This window comes from Myotis yumanensis, unplaced genomic scaffold, assembly GCF_028538775.1.
Source record: "Myotis yumanensis isolate MYYU_CA2020_CCGP unplaced genomic scaffold, mMyoYum1.0.hap1 SCAF_1, whole genome shotgun sequence".
NCBI classification, from domain to species: domain Eukaryota; kingdom Metazoa; phylum Chordata; class Mammalia; order Chiroptera; family Vespertilionidae; genus Myotis; species Myotis yumanensis.
The window spans coordinates 170618979-170637387 of NW_027223752.1; the positions used below are offsets into that span (position 1 = coordinate 170618979).

General features: G+C 39.0%; 1 pseudogene; it reads right to left on the reverse strand.

Annotated features, from left to right (window-relative positions):
- Positions 1–4475: 4475 nt before the first annotated feature.
- On the reverse strand, positions 4476–4972 carry LOC139021869 (cytochrome b5 type B-like; annotated as a pseudogene).
- Between the last annotated feature and the right edge of the window lie 13437 nt (positions 4973–18409).

Genomic DNA, 18409 nt, shown 5'->3' on the forward strand with positions numbered 1-18409 from the left:
CAGTTTTGAATTAAAACTTGTAGGATTTTAGACAAACCTAATTGTTCCTATGTTCTTTACTTTTATAGGGTAAAGAGGAAAGCTTTATATTATCTAATGACCATTTTGAGAAATGCAAATATACTGTAGGCATTAGTGGTTTTTTTAAAAAAAAAAAAACTTTTTTATTGTAACTGTATTTCAGTTTTAGCAAATATTTTACTTAACAATTGCTGATAATTTGTGTCTTATGGCTTTGTTGGTATATAATTATTCAAGCAAATAAAAATCAATGAGAAGTTGTCAGCATGAGCCTGGAGAAGCAGTATTAGCTCCTGAGGCAAATGTTTTAATTCAGAGGAGGGCTGATGGAGGGAGGAGGCTGCCTCCATAAGCAAGGGAATTTCAAAGGAAGCTGGAGATTAAAGATCTCAATCTCAACCCACATTTTTACAAATGTCCTCAACCCAGATCTCAAGGTCCCACCTCTTTCCACCAGTGTCCCAGCTTTAGAATGGGAGACCTGCTGAGAACGAACATTCAATCAGGCTGCAACTCTGCAGTCCTCACACTCACACTCACACTGCAACCGAGGAGAGGAAGCAACCCTTCCAGGCTGCCTTGGAGCCGTCTAATCTGTGTTCCTAGCTGCTCTTAATTTTTTTTTTTATGCTCTCTGAGACCCAAAGAGAAAACCTGGTCATTCCACACTTCTGATAATCTCTATTGTTTACAAAACAACTAAATTCCTCCGCCAATCCATCCATCTCTTTCCCCTCACTTGTACCTTGTCTTATACTATCAAGCTTGAGCATGTGTGAAAGGGAGATTCTGCCATAAGCCATGGATTGCCCATGTCCCTTTCATACTAGCATTTTATCTCTCAGCTCCTTTCAATATAAACCATCCAGTTCCAGATACCCATCTTTAAGGTGCATTTCTTAGTTTCACTTATAATACAAATTAGTATTACCAGTCAGATTTCCAACAGGAAACAGTTGCCACACTGTTGTTAGAACAAATCAGCAAGTGCTTATTTACTAAGGGAGTATTTGAAAAGATGTTGCAGGATGTAATGGAACCAAAAGGGATAGACAGGATCGCAGGATTCATAAGAGCTATTATTATCCCTCAGCCTGGACAGGTGAGAGGAAGGAGCAGTTACTGGAATCTGAAGAGAGTATGTTGAGTAGATTAACTAACTTGAAAGTACCTGCAGTCAAGGGACACAGACTCTCTGAAGTAACCTTGAAGGAGGGAGGCAGGGGAATAACTACCCTAACCTCACTCTTCATCTCCTCATTGGCCCAACCCAATTGGAAGCTAGGAAACAAGGAAGAGCCCCAATGTAGTCCATTCAAGTCAGCCATGGAGACAGAAAGCAGAAAAGGGCAGGTGAAGACAAGATCTGGAGATAAAACTAAAGGAGGTCTGGCTCACTTCTACTAAGGACATTCTTCTATGCTCCTGTTTCAGCTCTTCTGGTAACCAGAATCAGTGTTGGTGGCTTCCATGAAATCCTATACTCTCAGATGTCCTGCAAGAGGCCTCTCTGATCTTTGCTTTTGCAGCCCTTCCAACGGTTATCTAAGCCTCAAATTCATTACGTTAATTTTCTTTCCACTAAATACACCTAGAGTGGCTTCTGCTTTCCCACCCAAACCTGACTGATCAATGAATATTGCTTCCCTTATAAGGAGTTCTACAGCCCAAAAGTAAGCGATCAGAAGCAAATCCAACACTTCTTTCTCCAATCCTCTGGTCGGAGAGATGGTGAGAGCTGAATCAAGGACATTTTTTTATTTTGTTTCCTTGGAGACCTGTGATATTGAATGAAAGTTAGTGAGAGGTCTGAAATAACATATTTAGCCACATCTAAAAACATTGCATTTCAAGATCAATAGTTTTTTAAAAAATTATTTATTGGTTTTTAGAGAGAGAGGAGGAAAAAGAGAAAGAAACATAAATTTGTTGTTTCGCTTACTTATGCAGTCGTTGGTTGATGCTTGTATGTGCCCTGACCAGGGATTGAACCCACAACCTTGGCATGTTGGAGTGACACTCTAACCAACTGAGCTACCTGAACAGGGCCTCAAGATCAATAGATTTAAATATGTGTATACAACATTGAGGCAGAGAGAATAGAGGCTGGTTAAGACAGACTTCCTGTAAAGGAGTGTTCATCCTCTCTTCTACACCAAAATTTAGACGGCACCGAGAGTTCAGAAAACAACCAGAAAGAATCTTCCAGACCTAAAGATGTCTATTAATTCAAGACAGATGAGAAGGAGAAGCTCAAAGCAAATGAACACACTTTAGATTAAAAACCATCTGTAACTCACTCTGCAGTTAATCTTGTTATAAATCTAAACAACTAAGAAAGGATAAATCTTATATTAATTTTTAGAAAAATTGTGAAAACCTTTAATCCTGTCTCAAGTTCAGTTCATGCTGTTTTCTTCCTAAATCTGACAACACGCCTGTTTTCCACACACTTCTTTTTTCTCCTTCATTCATACTTCAGTGTTGTAAAGGTTTTTGCTTTCAGGGACCACACCTGCACTTCCTCAAAATTTATTTTAACTACAGCCTTTATCAACAATGAGTGAGAGCAGCCACAAACACTTGGGTACTTGTATTCCTGCCATTGCAGTAGGCACGCTCCAAGTACACTACCAAACTGAACACTCACAGCAACTATATGTGTTAATTATCTTTTTGTTATTCCTAATTTGCCGGTGAGAAAGTAGAGACTTACTGTCCCTGCCTAAAGCTACAAATTACAATGCAAATGTAAATCTGACTGATTTTAAAGTGATTGTTCTTAATCCCTATATTGTGCCCATTCTCCGAAGAGAATCTGCCACTTACTCTGGGAAATGCTTTTTCTCTTGGTTTCTCTTGTGATTTTGTGTGTCTCTCTCTTCACTGTGAACTGATAATTCTATTTCCTATGTTATCCCTACTGTATTATTCTAACCGCAGTACAGTGAGGAAAAGGATTAGATTCTACCAATTTTGTCAGGAAGAAAAACTTACTGATTGGGGTAAAAGCTGAGAATGCACTGCTAATTCCATGTAGCACTATGAAACTTTTCCAGAGACAGAGCTATCTCAAGTCCTCTTGGTGGGGATCACGAATTGAGTTTTTATCAGCCATTAACACTTAACATAACCTAGAGCTGCACGCCTGTGAATTCAATGGAAAAACAACAAAAATCACACATTGGAACCTGGAGGTAAAATACAGATGAAATGGAAAACATCCTTTTGTCATCAGCCCCCCCCTTTCAAATGATTGATTGTGGAAGTTATTTTACTGGACCAAACAGAAAATCTAAATATTATATCTTTGATCAATTGGAAGTCTTACTTTCATTAAAACAGGGAATAAAATATTTGCTAATCAATAAAGAAAAAAGCAGCAAAAACCCCTGGTAAAGCTCTACAGACATAGTTACAAATTTATATTTTACCAGTAAAGATAGTTGAGGGGTAGCTAGAGAGAGAGAGAGAGAGAGAGAGAGAGAGAGAATGTCTAGAAACTGGTGCCAAACCAAAGTAAAGCATGAAGTCTTTGATGCTTTTTCTAAACTCCTGTCCATAATAGTGTTTCTCGATCATTTCAAAAGGAAGACTGCTATGAATGCACCCTATCACTCCAACTCATCTCTCCCTTTCCTGTTTCTCTCCACTCCAGGAAATAAAAAGGAAGCATAGTTCTCCACCACATGGTGGCTTAGGGGGTGGCAAGAGCTACCTACTCCCCTAGCTCAGGAGACAGGGACGATCAGATGGCTCTTGCTAGTTTTAACAACTATAAACAAGAAACAAGATCATTTGGCAGTTGTGGTTTAAGTTCTGGGTGTATAACCTAGTTCATGAAAATAATAAAATTAAGTCAGAATTTAAAAATAATAATATTTACTTAAAAATTGAAAAAAAAAAGAAACTTCTGTCTCATGCACCGAAAGGTTGCCTATTCGATTCCTGGTCAGTGCACATGCCCAGGTTGCAGACTCAGTTCCTGGTTGGGGTGTGTGTGGGAGGCAGCCAATCAATGTTTCTCTCACATCGATGTTTCTCTCTCTCTCCCTCCCCTTGTCCCTGCCTCTCTCTCTCTCTAAAATCAATAAAAACATATTTTAAAAAGGAAGAAAAGCTTCAAAACCAGAGTCAGCTGCTGTGTAAGACTGTCTAATGCGCATGCACAGTATTAGAAAGTAGGTATTGTACCAAGGGGCAAGGTCACTGGGACCTGTGGGTTGCAATTATTAACAGAAAATGTTGCTATAAAGGTGCTTGTGAAAACCAGTGAAGAGAGGAAACACTGGCAGGGCCAATGAGCAGGTGCTTTGGGAGAAAGTCTCTGAGAAAAAAAGGACATGTCCCCAGGTCTGAGGTAGATGCCTGGCCAACCATCTGAGCTCCAAGGGAGAAGAATACAGTTGTCAGGATTTGAGAACGCAGCACCTCTTCAGCCTGGAAACCAGTCTCTAGTCTCCATTCCCAAGTGGATACGCTTTCCAGACTTCAGCAAGGCCTCTTCGGGAGGGTTTCCTCCCAACGGGTGGCAGTAAAGGCGGGTACAGGAAACCTAAGAGAACAGCACCTATGATTGGGGAAAATCCAGTCTGATCAGCAACTATTTATCAAAGGGCCCTTGCTACTACTTTCAGGTTTTGGGTCATTTGGATGCACTTAACAATATAGGACCGCTTTGGCCTTTCTCTGGCATCAGAGGAAGGGCCTACATCTTTGAAGCTTTCACTCGCATCTGCAACAGCTTGTTTCAGCAGAACCTCTTCTCCACCAGGTTGCTCATTAAGGGAGCAGGTGGGATCAGTGACTGGCCCGTGGAATACCAGCCATGTCTCCTTCAAGGTGTTGCCCTTCACTACCTCCTCCAAAGGGTAATAGGGGGCAGGGTCTCAACCCCTGGCTCTGTCCCATCACTGCCACTTGCTCCCACAGTCGCCAGGAAGCCTGACATACCCCTTCTCCACCGCGATCCTGGTTTCCTCTGCTCTAGCTTAGGACTTAAACGACTCAGAGGCTTGCTGCTCCCACCTTATCTTGTTCATTTCTAGAAGACTGCTCCCATCGGCAACACTTGCTTTCTAGGAAGGAAACATCTCACGTGTATCTTTTGTTTTCCCCTTATTCACCACAAAGAGTAGTTATGAACTCAAATAAAAATACAGAGAATCTAGATATGAATACGCACTCTGTGTTAGCAGCCAAAAATGTTTCCTACAGATTGCTCCTTTGATCCAAAGATTTTAAAGTGTTTATGAAAGGTACCTAACTAAGCTTTGCTAGAGCCTTATAATATCTTACCAGCTTCTCTAAAGCACCTTCTTACAAGGTTTTAAAACATTTAAGAAGAGCTTTTAATCCCACTGAAAACCAAAGAAAAAATTGGCTGTACTATCATGCCACTTGTCAGCAGAGGTGAAAAGTACACAGACTCTGAAGTGTAGTTGACTCCGGCTCAGGGATGATCTGAAGGCTTCCAAAGATGAGGAGTCAGGCCTTCCTTCTGAGCACGGGAAGGCGGTAGAGTGCCACTCTACCATGCACCCCTGTTGTCTTCATTTTACAAGTTTAAAACAAAGTTTTATAGAGAAGCTTTTTACCAAGATCTGACACTGATTTAAAATTCCCTGTAGGTATAACAGAATGATGAAAAGTTCAAATTCAGGTTGAAATCTCCCGGCTTAGATACAATTTGTCAAGTTCTTGGCTTGGCTTTAAGTCATTCAGTCTTAGTGGAGAGATTTTGTGGGGAGATTTTGCTGTATGGGGCTACCTGTGAGCAGAAGGCTTTTCTTAGGTATATTTCCATCCTGCTCCCCGTGCTGGTGCAGCTGTAGATCTAGATTACACTGGAATGCATAAAATTCTAAATGCATTGTCTTTAAGTGCTTTCTAATTATATTTACCTTCAAGTAATTTATCAAGTGCTCAGCCTTTTAAGTGCATTATCTCATTTAATTCTCATAACCTAGGAGGAATACTCTATTAATAGTATCCCCATTTCACGTAAAGTACAACAGAGGGAATACAGCCATTAACTATATATGGTGTCAGATAGGTACGAGATTTATTGGGATGATCACTTAGTAACTTATATAATCTATATATATAAAACCCTAAGCGACCGGTCACTATGATGCATACTGACCACCAGGGGGAGACGCTCAACACAGGAGCTGCCCCCTGGTGGTTAGTTCGTTCCCACAGCAGAAGCGCTGCTCAGCTGACCAACAGGTGTCAGACGCCAGGCTCACGGCTGGCAGGCGCAGCTGTGGTGGTGCGAGCCTCTTCCGCCTCCATGCCAGTGCTACCGAGCAGAGGCAAAGGCAGGTGCTGCAGGGCCAGGGTGAGCAGAAGTGAAGCAGTGCCCAGCCCAGGCTTGGGCTTCTCCCCAGCCGCCTGCCACTTTGCGCAGCCTGCGGGCGGGGTTCTGGCCAAACCCGGCAGTCCGACATCCCCCAAGGGGTCCCAGATTGCACAGGCCAAGCTGAGGGACCCCACCAGTGCATGAATCTGTGCACTGGGTCTCTAGTGTCTAATAACTGGGGTGTACACCTGAAACATAATATTGTGTGCCACCTGTAATTGAAAAATTAAAAAATGATTAAAAGTATCCCCACTTCACAGATGAAGAAACTGAGGTGTAAAAAGACTAACTTCCCCAGGCCACTGAGTCAGTAGATAATGGAGTTTGAATTTGGAGAGTATTAGACTCCAAACCCTTAGCTTGCACCACATTCCTTCCAGATGAACTCTGAAAAGTAGGCCCTGGCAGTGTGAGAATGTGGATGACAGAATAAATTAAAAATATGGACTCCTTGTTGCTTTCCTCTCTACTCCCATATTGTTACAGGCCCTGTAAGAACCTGTAGAGCAAGCATGTCAAACTCGCCGCCCACGGGCCACATGCAGCCCACAATGAATATTTTTGCAGCCAAGCCATTATAACAGTATGTAAGAAATGTTTTAATAAAAATTTTGTAACAATTTTTACAATATCCTGTTACGCATAATCCTATATAATAAAAGCCTAATATGCTAAGTGTCAGACTGTTTGACCATTTGACCAGTTGCTATGACATGCACTGACCATCAGGGGGCAAATGCTCTAACCAGTAGGTTAGCTTGCTGCTGGTGTCTGGCCAATGGGGACTGGGTGAGACCGGCCGGACATGTCCTGAACAAATCCGTGCACCAGGCCAGTTTTGGCCCGATCCCCACAGGCCAGGCCTAGGGACCCCACTGGTGCACAAATCCGTGCGCCAGGCCTCTAGTTATTAATAATGAACTACAACGTTGGCTAATAATTGATTACTATAATTGTGTTGCATTCATTTCCCTTATTCGCCTTACATGCAGGTGCACTGTTTCTCTCATTAATACTAGCAGCAAATTTTTAGCAGCCAATTGTCACATCATTAGTCTTGTACTGACTTGTTTGGTGTGTACAACAGGAAATATTTCACTTTTGGAGAACAAGAAAAATAGGTTTATTTGTGTTATGCTTATTAATCTGTGCAGTTATTCAGTGTCTGGTAACAATGTTCAAGAAAAAATATTAATTTTTATTAAAATGTTCTATTATTTTATGTTAACGATTACTCATTTATTTTAGCCCTTTGTATTCAGCATGTCTCTATCTAAATAAATCTACATCTCTATGAAAATTGAAGCTTTTGTTTTTTTTGTGGCCCACAAAACCTTAAACCTTGTTTATTTGGCCCATGTTAGCCTTTGAGTTTGACATGCTTGTTGTAAAGTACCTGCCCAACCTACTTTCAGTGTGAAGACAAGATCTTCCCAATAAAAACATTTACTCATTATTGAACATCCACTCTATTTCAGGCATAGCTCTCAATGTTTGTGTACATCAATGAACAAAAGAGATAAAGGGCCCTGGCTGGTTTAGGTCAGTGGTTAGAGTGTTGGCCCATGGACCGAAGGATCATGGGTTCAATTCCTGGTTAAGTGCACATACCTCTGGTGCAAGTTCCCCAGCCCAAGTAGGGGTGAGTTTGGGAGGCAACCAATCGATGTGTCTCTCTCATGTCAATGTTTCTCTCTCCCCCTCCTCCCTCCCTTCCACTGTCTCTAGAAATCAATGAAAAATATCCTTGGGTGAGAGTTAAAAACAACAACAACACACCAAACAGGTAAAGGCATATATCTAGCAGGGAGAGACAGACAAACTATTATAACAACAAATAAGTGTACTTTATGCATCAATTTAGAAGCTGACAATTGTCAGGGGAAAATTGAACTGTGAAGGGATAAGGGTGTGTGTGTTATAGGGCGGACTTTGCTTTCAATAAGATGGTCAGGTTAGGATACTTTAAGTTTCCATTTGACAAAATGCTTAAAGGAGATAATAGAGTTAGCAGACAGACATATCTGGGAAGAGAAACACCAGTGCAAGGGCACTGCTGTTATAGCTTGCCTGCCAGCTCAGAAACAAACACCAAGGAAGCAAGTGTGATGTGGGTGGAGGGGTGGGTGGGACAGGGAGAGTCGTAGGAAAACAATGTCAGGGACACTAAGCTAGCAGGTTTCCTTCTCGTAGGCGCAGGCATGGATTTTGATTTCTTCTCTAAGCAAAATGAGGAGACATTGCAAATTTTGAGCTCAGGGGTGACCTGATTGTCACAGATTGCTGTGGATGCTAGGTTTAAAAGGGCTGATCGTGAGCAAGGGAGGAAGCAGGACCGTTGCAAGTGAGAAGGAATGGTGGCTGGGACCACAGTAGTAGCAGTGGCAGGAATAAGAAATGGCCAGGCTCTGCCGTAATTTTGAAGGTAGAGTCAAAGGACTTCATAATCATTGGATGTAGATTGGAGGAGAGAAAAAAATAAGCCCAAAAGGAAGTAAACAAGCGGCCTTAAAGAGAGAAAATTTGGCATATGCTACAACATGGATGAACCTTATGCTAAGTGAAATAAGCCAGTAACCGAAAGTCAAGCAATTTTATGATTCCAATAATCCCAGGCACCTACAGCATCAAATTCACAGAGGCAGAAAGCAGAATAGTGGTTGCCATTTGGTGCCTCAGGGATAGAAAGTTTCAGTTTTGCAAGATGAAAAGAGTTCTGGAAATTCATTGCACAGCAGTATGCTACTGAACTCTTCACTTAAAATGGCTAAGATGATAGATTTTATGATATGTGTAATTTATCCCAACTAAGATTTTTTTTTTTAAAGGAAGCAGACTCTAAGTCAAAGATGATTCGGACTATTTTGGCCTGAGCAAGTGAAAGAATAGAGTTGCTAACCTTAGACAAAACCTAAATCAGTTCTTATCCCTCTGAGAAATCCTCAGAAAAAGTGACCACGGTTCTCTACTTATAGTTAAAGTCTCCTCTAAGAGTAGATTTTAACATACATTGTTTCTGGGAGTTCCTCCTTGGTGCTAATTGTCTTTATGCAAACAGTGAGTAAATATATGCTTCTATCTTAAGCTAGTTTAATGTCAGCATAATCATACAATACTTAGTTCCTACCAATGCATAACAGCAGCCACTATGCTCTGTTTGTACATTTTGATGGCTTATGAATACCATGGGCCATTAGCTTATATTCTAAACAATTGTTTATAATGCCTTTCTTTTTTTTTTTTTTTTTTACACTGTATCTCAACTTCTGCCCATCAGAGTGACTCTCCAACTTTTGGAATCCTTTTAACATTAATTATTACCTCCAACAACAGAACATTTTGTCAAGTAGCTAGCCTTTTGATAGTGCTTTCCCCCTTTTCTCCACTGTTTTTCCCTCGTTGGGGACATGTGGCCGTGATATCACACTTGAATCCCAAGGCTGCTTTCCTGTCCCGTGAGAATCACCTTGGCTTGAGCTCTGTGTGCATGTGTAAGCTCCCCTGGCTATTTCTCCGGAGGAAACTCTTTCTGTTTCTCTGGGATCATCTTCTTTGGCTAAAACGAATATGTAGGGATGGAGGGTGAAGGGTGGGGGCGGGAAGTAGAGTGAAGGTGGGTGTTGCTCTGACCCAAGGTAGTCAAATATGACCTGTCAATAAAAGCCTTTCATTTCACGCAGTCATATTAATGGGGCTTTGACATCCAGTGTTTCTGTAAGGAATTTTTAAAAATTCTTTACAATATCAATTAAAATGACAGTTGTATTCTCTGTTGGATTGACTCACCAAACCTTGATTCCTGCCTTTTTCCACTGTGACTTCTTATATTGCTGCAGAGTCTAGGAAACCAAAATCCAGACTCCCATGGAATCAGGGTTCTAAAAGCAAATTAGTTTCCATCAGTTATATGTAACCAAGTAAGTTTAGAAGGTAGAAGTACAAATGAAGCAATCTTTTTGTCGCTTTTGGCAGTTTCAATGGAGGCAATCTTTTTTTCTTTTGCCTTCCTGATTCCTGAATCACAGCTATGCCATACGTTTTTGAAATCGGTCGGGGCTGCAGAACTTGCAGAAGAGTTCCTTCCCATGGAGCATCAGTTAGATATTTGTCGAAAATTATCCTAAGGGCCCATTGTTCCTGCTGTGCCCACAACCCTATAATGATTTGTAAGTACAGAACTGGCTGGATTAAACATCTGCCATTCCTAAAAATTGAGTGGTTTCTGTTTTCTGAACACTTAGCAATGCATATGTGAAAAGAGATATAGTCAAGGTTGTTCACATTTTATATCTTTTTCTTCTTAAAGAAGACCCTTTAACATTCTATGTAATGCTGGTTTGATGGCAATGAATTCCTTCAGCTCTTTCTTGTCCGGGAAGCCCTTTACCAGTTCTTTGATTCTAAATCATAGCTTTGCTGAGTAGAGTAATCTTGGTTGTAGGTTCTTTCTTTTATCACTCTGAATATTTCTTGCCAATTTCTTCTGGCCTGCAAAATGTCTGCTGAAAAGCACAATAGAAACTCATAGATACAGAGAATATTTTGATGGTTGCCAGGCTTTGGGGGATAGGTAAGAAAGGTGAAGGGATTAAGAAGTACAAATTGGTTGTTACAGAATAGTCATGGGGGTGTACAGTATAGCATAGGGAATATAGTCAATATTCTAATAACTGTATGGTGTCAGATGAGTACAAAATTTATCGGGATAATCACTTAGTAATTTACATGTCTAATTATTGGGGTAGACATCTGAAACTAATATAATAATGTATGTCAACTGCAATTGAAAATAAAAATTTTAAAATGGAGGGGAAAAAAGGTTGTTCAATATACTGTTGTTAGTAATGGCAAAACATTGAATATCAATAAGCAGAAACTGGTTAAGTAGATATCATTGCTGCTCTACAGAAATATAGGGAGTTTTTATATAAATATGACATAATCTCCAAGAGATAGATAGATAGATAGATAGATAGATAGATAGATATCTTACCTAATAATAGACAAACATGTAAATTGACCGTCCCTCCACTACACTCACCAGCCAATCAGGAGAGTATGCAAATTAATCCAACAAAGATGGCAGTTAGTTTGCATATGTAGGCAAGAAGCGGCTTAGCAAAGACTGAAGGCTCCAGACGGAGCGAAGGCCTGGGTCCCGGGTGCTGTAGGAAAACCAGTGCCAGCAGCCAGGGGAAGGGAAGGCCTACTGCACAAATCTCTTCATGCAACGAGCCTCTAAAATATATATATATATAATTTCAGAGAGGAAGAAAGAGGGAGAGAGAGATAGCAACATCAACAATGAGAGAGAATCATTCATCTACTGCCTCCTGCCTGCCCCACACTGGGTATTGATCCCAAAACCAGGGCATGTGCCCTGACCAGGAATCAAACCATGACCTCCTAATTCATAGTTGACGCTTAACCACTGAGCCATGCCAGCCATGCCAACCAAGTTATATATTTTAAGTGAAAGAAACAAGGTGCATTGCAGGTATATTTATAGTATGTTACCATTTGTGAATATAGATACAGAAAAAGACACAGGTGTGGAAAAATACATAAGTCTTTAAGAAACTGATCGTGTTGTTTCCTTCTGGGGGAAAAACCTAGATAGCTAAACAGAGAATAGAAGATAGACTTCTTACTGTGGTTTTCTTTGTAGTTTCTCAATTTTAAATCCTATTATTATAATTAAGTTCATGATCTCCACATCTATTCTTTCTCTTACCATCCTGACTTGTGAATATCTTTACTCCAATCTTTTCTGGTCAATTTATGTCTTTCTTGCCATTCCTTTTCCATCTTTCTCCTGTAGTTTTGAGTAACTTTTCAGGCCAAAGTTCAGGGAGGGTTTGGAGAGCATTGCCTCTGTAGAGTATAAGAACCAAATTCCTAATTCCTGGGACTTAGTGGAAAGATCTGAGAATAGGAGGTGAATGTTTTATGAAAGTTGCTTCACTGAATTTAATTAGAATGCAGAAAAGAGATCTTGGAAGGAAAAAACTGGTGATCATTGTTTTATTGCATGGAAAACTGAACCTTGTCTGGGGACTTAAGAACTATTACTAATTCTGTTCCAAATTCTTATTTTGTGGACCAGTGCATTGACCCACCATAACTACACTTATTTTCCCTACAGAGATGTCATCTTATTCTCTTTATTTCACAGTTAGATTAAAGAATTGAGTTTTAACAAAGGACTAACATGATATGTAATATTTAGCTAAAAATTTTTAAATTTTAAAAATTATATGAAGTACACATTTAATGCTTCATACAGATTTTGTGTCCTCCAAACAATGGTCCATGCTTTTAAGAATAGAAATTAATAGAGCCACAACCTAATTTATAAAACACTCTAAATACACTCTCAGTTGATACCAGATGAAAACATATATCGTAATGGAATCAATGGTGATTGTGGCTAGATATATCACTTAGAGAATGTCATTGTTGTACAGTGCACACAAAGTCCACATGAGTGTGAGTATAATAAGGGTAATCAATATAAGGGGCCATTAAATTCAATCTAATTTTAATACCATCATGCTGGTAAGAACAATGACAATGATAATTTAGCTAGTATTATTATATGCCAGACACAGTGCTATTTGTTTTATTTATTTTACTGTCCCAATATATATTCAATACATGATATCATCTGTACTTATGGGGAAACCAAGATTTAAAGATGCTAAATTAATTTCCTAGCGTTGCACAGCTAGCTAGTAGATGGCTGCCCAGGTTTGAACTCTTAATGACTATTTTACACTATTGGTGTCTGTATAGCAGCTACATTTATTTTGCTTTTATTTATATGATTTCTTATGTATGCTACAGTGAGTATGTTACAGTGGATTCAGGGATGCCCTTTTATTCTTCAGGCCATCCTACAGAAAACCAATGGATAGATCCATTTACATGGAGACATTTCTCTGAAGGTAAAAATGTTTGCACCCCTTGGCAAGTGAAAAGCCAGATTATATAAAAATTCACCAGAAATATACTATTTTTTATACCTGGGACTTAGATCATATATCATATCCATCTGGGTGAACAAAAGAACTGTACAGATTTGAGACACTGTTTGCTACCCCTCTGGTGAGGCAGCATGCTGAGCCATTTGCAAGAACAGCACTCCTACTTAGGATATTGTCTGAAGATGAAAAATGAAATCCAGGGCCAGTATTCTTGGCAAGAGTGTATCAAATGGAAAGTTCCTGGGCTTCTGGGCCTTTTGCAATTCTAACTGAGATACAAAGAATATGGATATATTCTTCCATTTCCCTTCATGAATGCTGTAACTCCTCATCTACTTAAAATATAGTTTACATATAGGATGCTTTCACTGCCTTTTAAGATTCTGGAAACTCCCACATATGACAACTGCAAAACTTGGCTAAGGAAGTTAACCACCCGCTCCTTCACCCACCTCCCCGCTCCACACACACACACACACACACACACACACACACAGACCCATACAGCCTACAGAGCTCTCAGAAATCAACTGTATGAAAGTTTGCCTTGACTAGTACTTATTTTTTGACTAGTCACTAACTCAGAAGTCATCAGAAACTCTTGAAACTTTCATTAGAAACACTTGCTAGACAGTAAAGCAGAGCCTGGAGGGACATGGTGTGTCAAAAGGCAGTGACCCTGTGCCTAGCACCTTGCTTCCTGGCAGTTTTCCAGAATCAGCAGGAAGTATATCCAGGAAAATTCTGCCTCCAGGCTTCAAGTTCTAGGCCTTTGATCAACTTCATGGATGAATGTTTCTGGGGCACAGACTTCTGTGTTTTTAGGCTCCGTAACATGAAATTGATACATCATATTCTTGCTCCCGTCCTTCTGAGGGTTGCTTTGATAATCTGCATAGAATATGCAAAGAAAGAGAAATAGACAACAGAGATTGGTTTCAGAATCCTGCCTCGATACCAAAATCTCTGGATGCTCCAGTCCCTCATATTAAATGACATAGTATGTGCATATAAACTATGCACATCCTCCTGTAAACTTTAAATAATCTCTAGATTATGTATACTACCTAATACAATGGAAATGCTATGCAAATAATTATTATATTGTTTAAAGAATAATACTGAGGGAAAAACGTCTTTACATGTTTAGTACAGATGCAAACATCATAGGTCTAACTACAAAGTATATACAGCAACAATATAAAAAATTTTTTCAAATATTTTCCATTTGCAGTTGGTTGAATTTGTGGATGCGGAACCCACAGATACAAAAGACTGATTGCACTAATTATCTCTCTCAGAGCTCACATGAGCAAAGCTATGTGCCCTTGTACACCAGGAAAAAAATATTCCCGGCACGGGGTCCCATCTCTTCCCTAAACCCAAAATAGTTCATGAACACTAATTTATTTCTACTTCTTGCTTGTTGTCACCAACTAATTTTGTTTTTGAGGAAAACTCATGGCATTTACTATAATAGACTTTCTGTTTGTTTGTTTCTGCCCCTTTGAGTTCTACAAAAAGGTACAAGCAGAAGCACCTAGAATTGTATAAGACTAGAGGCCCAATGCACGAAATTCATGTAAGGGGCTCAGCTCTCACAGCCGTGGTGGCTTTCCTTTGCCCCTGCAGCCACAGTGGCTTGCCTTGGCCCTCACTTCATCCAGAAGGTCATCTGGAAGGTCATCCGGAAGGACATCCAGAAGGTCGTTTGGCTGTCCAGTCTAATTCTTATGCTTTTATTATTATAGATGGGGAACTGGTAAATGTGGTCAGTCTGGTGTGTAGCAAACTAATCTTTCCAATGTCAATTATGCTAAGTCTTTCTTTCTGGAAAATGTGACAAGCTGTTTCTAGAGATTTGAACAGACACCTAAGTGATAGAGCTGGGGCAGCAACTAAACGTATGTCTATGATATATCTCTAATATGTTTTTTAAAGTGAAACATACAGGAAAGTCTTCGGTGGTTGTTAATATGCCTGAAGCCTTTTTAACTAAAAAATCTAGCTCCATTAAGTTAGAAACATTAGTACTGTATTACTGCTGTGTTTTCTGTTGGGTTAAGTTCCTATGCACATTTTATGAGGAAAAACTGATGAACAGATGTAAAGGAAATGAATGGTCTATCTAGCATTTGCATAGGTAAGTGTTAAGTATAAAACCCTGAAAACATTAGGTCTTGTTAGGCTTAAGATTCAAGTTCAAGTTTTAGGGGCTAGATTTGTTCACTCTGGGTAGAAAAGTCTTTACTGCGAAATATTCTTTTTAGCCTATCTAGTTCATACGCCTCTTCTTAATATCTAAAGGAGTAAATCCTAGATTTTCAAAAAGTACCAAAAAAAAATCTTAAGTTAAGAATAATCATATCTACCCATTGTAATTGTATCCATTGTAATTCAATGTTGCACTTTACCAAAATCCTAAATAAATATGTGCTGTGTACAAAAATGTGTATTATGTATAATTAGATGCATACATATCACATTTAGAAGTAACAATTATCTCTTCAGTTACCATATCAATGTGGCTAACATACCTCTCACATATCTCATAATCGTCACATAAAACCATTCAGAATTTCTCACTAGAGAATGTGACACTTTGAATGGAAATACAAGTAACCGAACGGCTAATGAGAAACACATAAGACTGATGCCATAATCTCCAGAGCAGGCCTAATTTCTCTGCTGGTTTCTCCAATTTGTGCAACCACTTGGACAGACCCTGCTGTCCTGCCTATACATTCTGTGGTTTCTCAACTTAGAGTCAGCTAGTGGCTTGCAAACAGAAATGCTCAACAATATACATGCATAGATGCACCACTGTGTGATGTATGGTTATCACTACAGAATAATCTCTCTTCATCAGAGAAATTGTGAAAAGCCTAGCTAGGATTTAGCCATGAAAAAGGAATGATAATAGTCCTTACATTTTGAATAAATATTCTAATATCTTTGAACCTCAGTTTCCTGTTTTGGAAAATGGGCATAAGAAAACCTATTTTAAAGATTTATTGTGAGGATTAAACATGATAAGACAATAGACTCTCCTTTAATGCTGAAGCCACTTGCTTTCTTTCTTTTTCATCGCTACAGTGGTCACTCTCATACCAGAAGTGATACTCGATTTGCTCAAAGTTCAGACTTCAAAAAGAACAGTTTACTTAAACTGTATTTTGAAAGTTCTAAACATTTCATATCCTATAAGTCACCCATTCTGCATGGAATGCTGTTATTTCATCGATGTAAACTATACAAAATTGCTGCCACAAATGTTCTACATCTTGTGCAAGAGTGAGAAATATTATTTTTAGACCACTCAGGATTTTAGTAGAAAGAGAACAATTTCTGGATTAACTGCTACCAGAAAAAGTGCCGTATCCATACTTGGGGACATTCTGTGCTTCTATTCTGAGCATCATTTCCAAAGTCCCCACTATCTTACCCAGCAATATTCCCTGCCCACTGGTCCCCAACTAGCCCCATTAATCATACAAAGCCAATGGAAATATGACTACTGACTTTAATATTTTCACCATTAGATGGATCCACCCACAATGTTTGCTTAACTTTGAAAATATTTCTTGCCCTCTCCTAGATAGTTGCCAAAAAGCATTTCTGCCTGAAATCTTTGAGTCAGAGGCTGTATGTAGGCACAGCTTATTCTGCTGTATGAATTCAGACACATTCATTGACACTTTGGGTCCATGACTCACCATGTCCTGTCAATTTATATGAATACTCCTTTGTCAGTTTGTGGAATGAAAGGAGTGATCAGTTTGTCAACCATAATATTGGATAATTTTATTTTACTTTTTATTTTCATTCTTTTTCACACTCTGTTTTATCTATGGTGAAGGACCAGTTCTATCACGTCTGGTAAAACAATATTGCAAAGTGAAATATTTCTTCTCAAGTTCTCACCCTCAGTTTTCTTCTTGCTTAAATTTTTCTTGACTTCCATTAAGTTAGTACAGACAGCTTCTTTTGTTTGTTTATTTTATTTAGGAAAAGCACAGTTTAGTACTGGAAGAGGTAGATCCTTTGAGAAATGGCAATAAAAATTAACCAAGATTATTTACCTCAAGTAGAGGAATTGTAAAGTTTATAACTGAATCAGAGAGAATGTGGGAAATTGTAAGGTATAAATCATCATAGAATCTATAAAATAGAAGAATTAAAAGGAATTTGTTAGTTTTTTTAAGAGAATGCTTCAAGGAAGAAGATATTTTTATTCTATACAAATCATCCTGATTCTTGAACAAAAGTAATCTTAGAATAGAAATTGAAAATGTATCAGCTAAATCCCTTTACTTCAAATCTGTATTTCAGAAACAGTCCTTTCTAGTTATTATTTGATTTCCTGAATTCATCTACATATTCAACTCCCAGGTCAGTGCACAACACAGAAGAGGTTCTCAACAAATATTTGTCAACATGATTAAAAGAATAGAGCTTATTTGTTTGGAAGAGGGGTATAAAAAATGACCTCATCTGTTGTGTCATAATTTATCATGTGAGAATTCTAAGTAAAAGTATGAGAAAAGCTCAGTAAAATCCTCATAATTACAAATGACTAAAAGCATATGAGTGGCCTATAGATTAAACTGGATTTTTAAGCAACATTTCAAAGGGAGTAAACATAAAGGTGATACTGGCTTTTAAATGCTTGTATTAATAAGCATTTATTTACCAACTATTACTTTTATTATTTTTAAATATGTTTTTATTTATTTTAGAGAGAAAGGAAGGGAGAGGGAAAGAGAAACATCAATTGGATGCCTCCTGCAGGCCCCTACTGAGGATCAATCCTGAAACCTGGGCATATGCCTTGTGCATGGGATGACCCTCAACCAACTGAGCCACAGGCCAAGGCCCAACTATTGTTTTTAAAGCACTGTGAGAAGAAGTTCAAAAGAACTGGTCGCTTTGTAACAGATAAAATGTAACAGAGATGGCAGAACATACATAACAATAACATAAAACGCAGCAAAAGTAAAAACCTACTTGAAATATTTCTATCTATATATATAAAAGT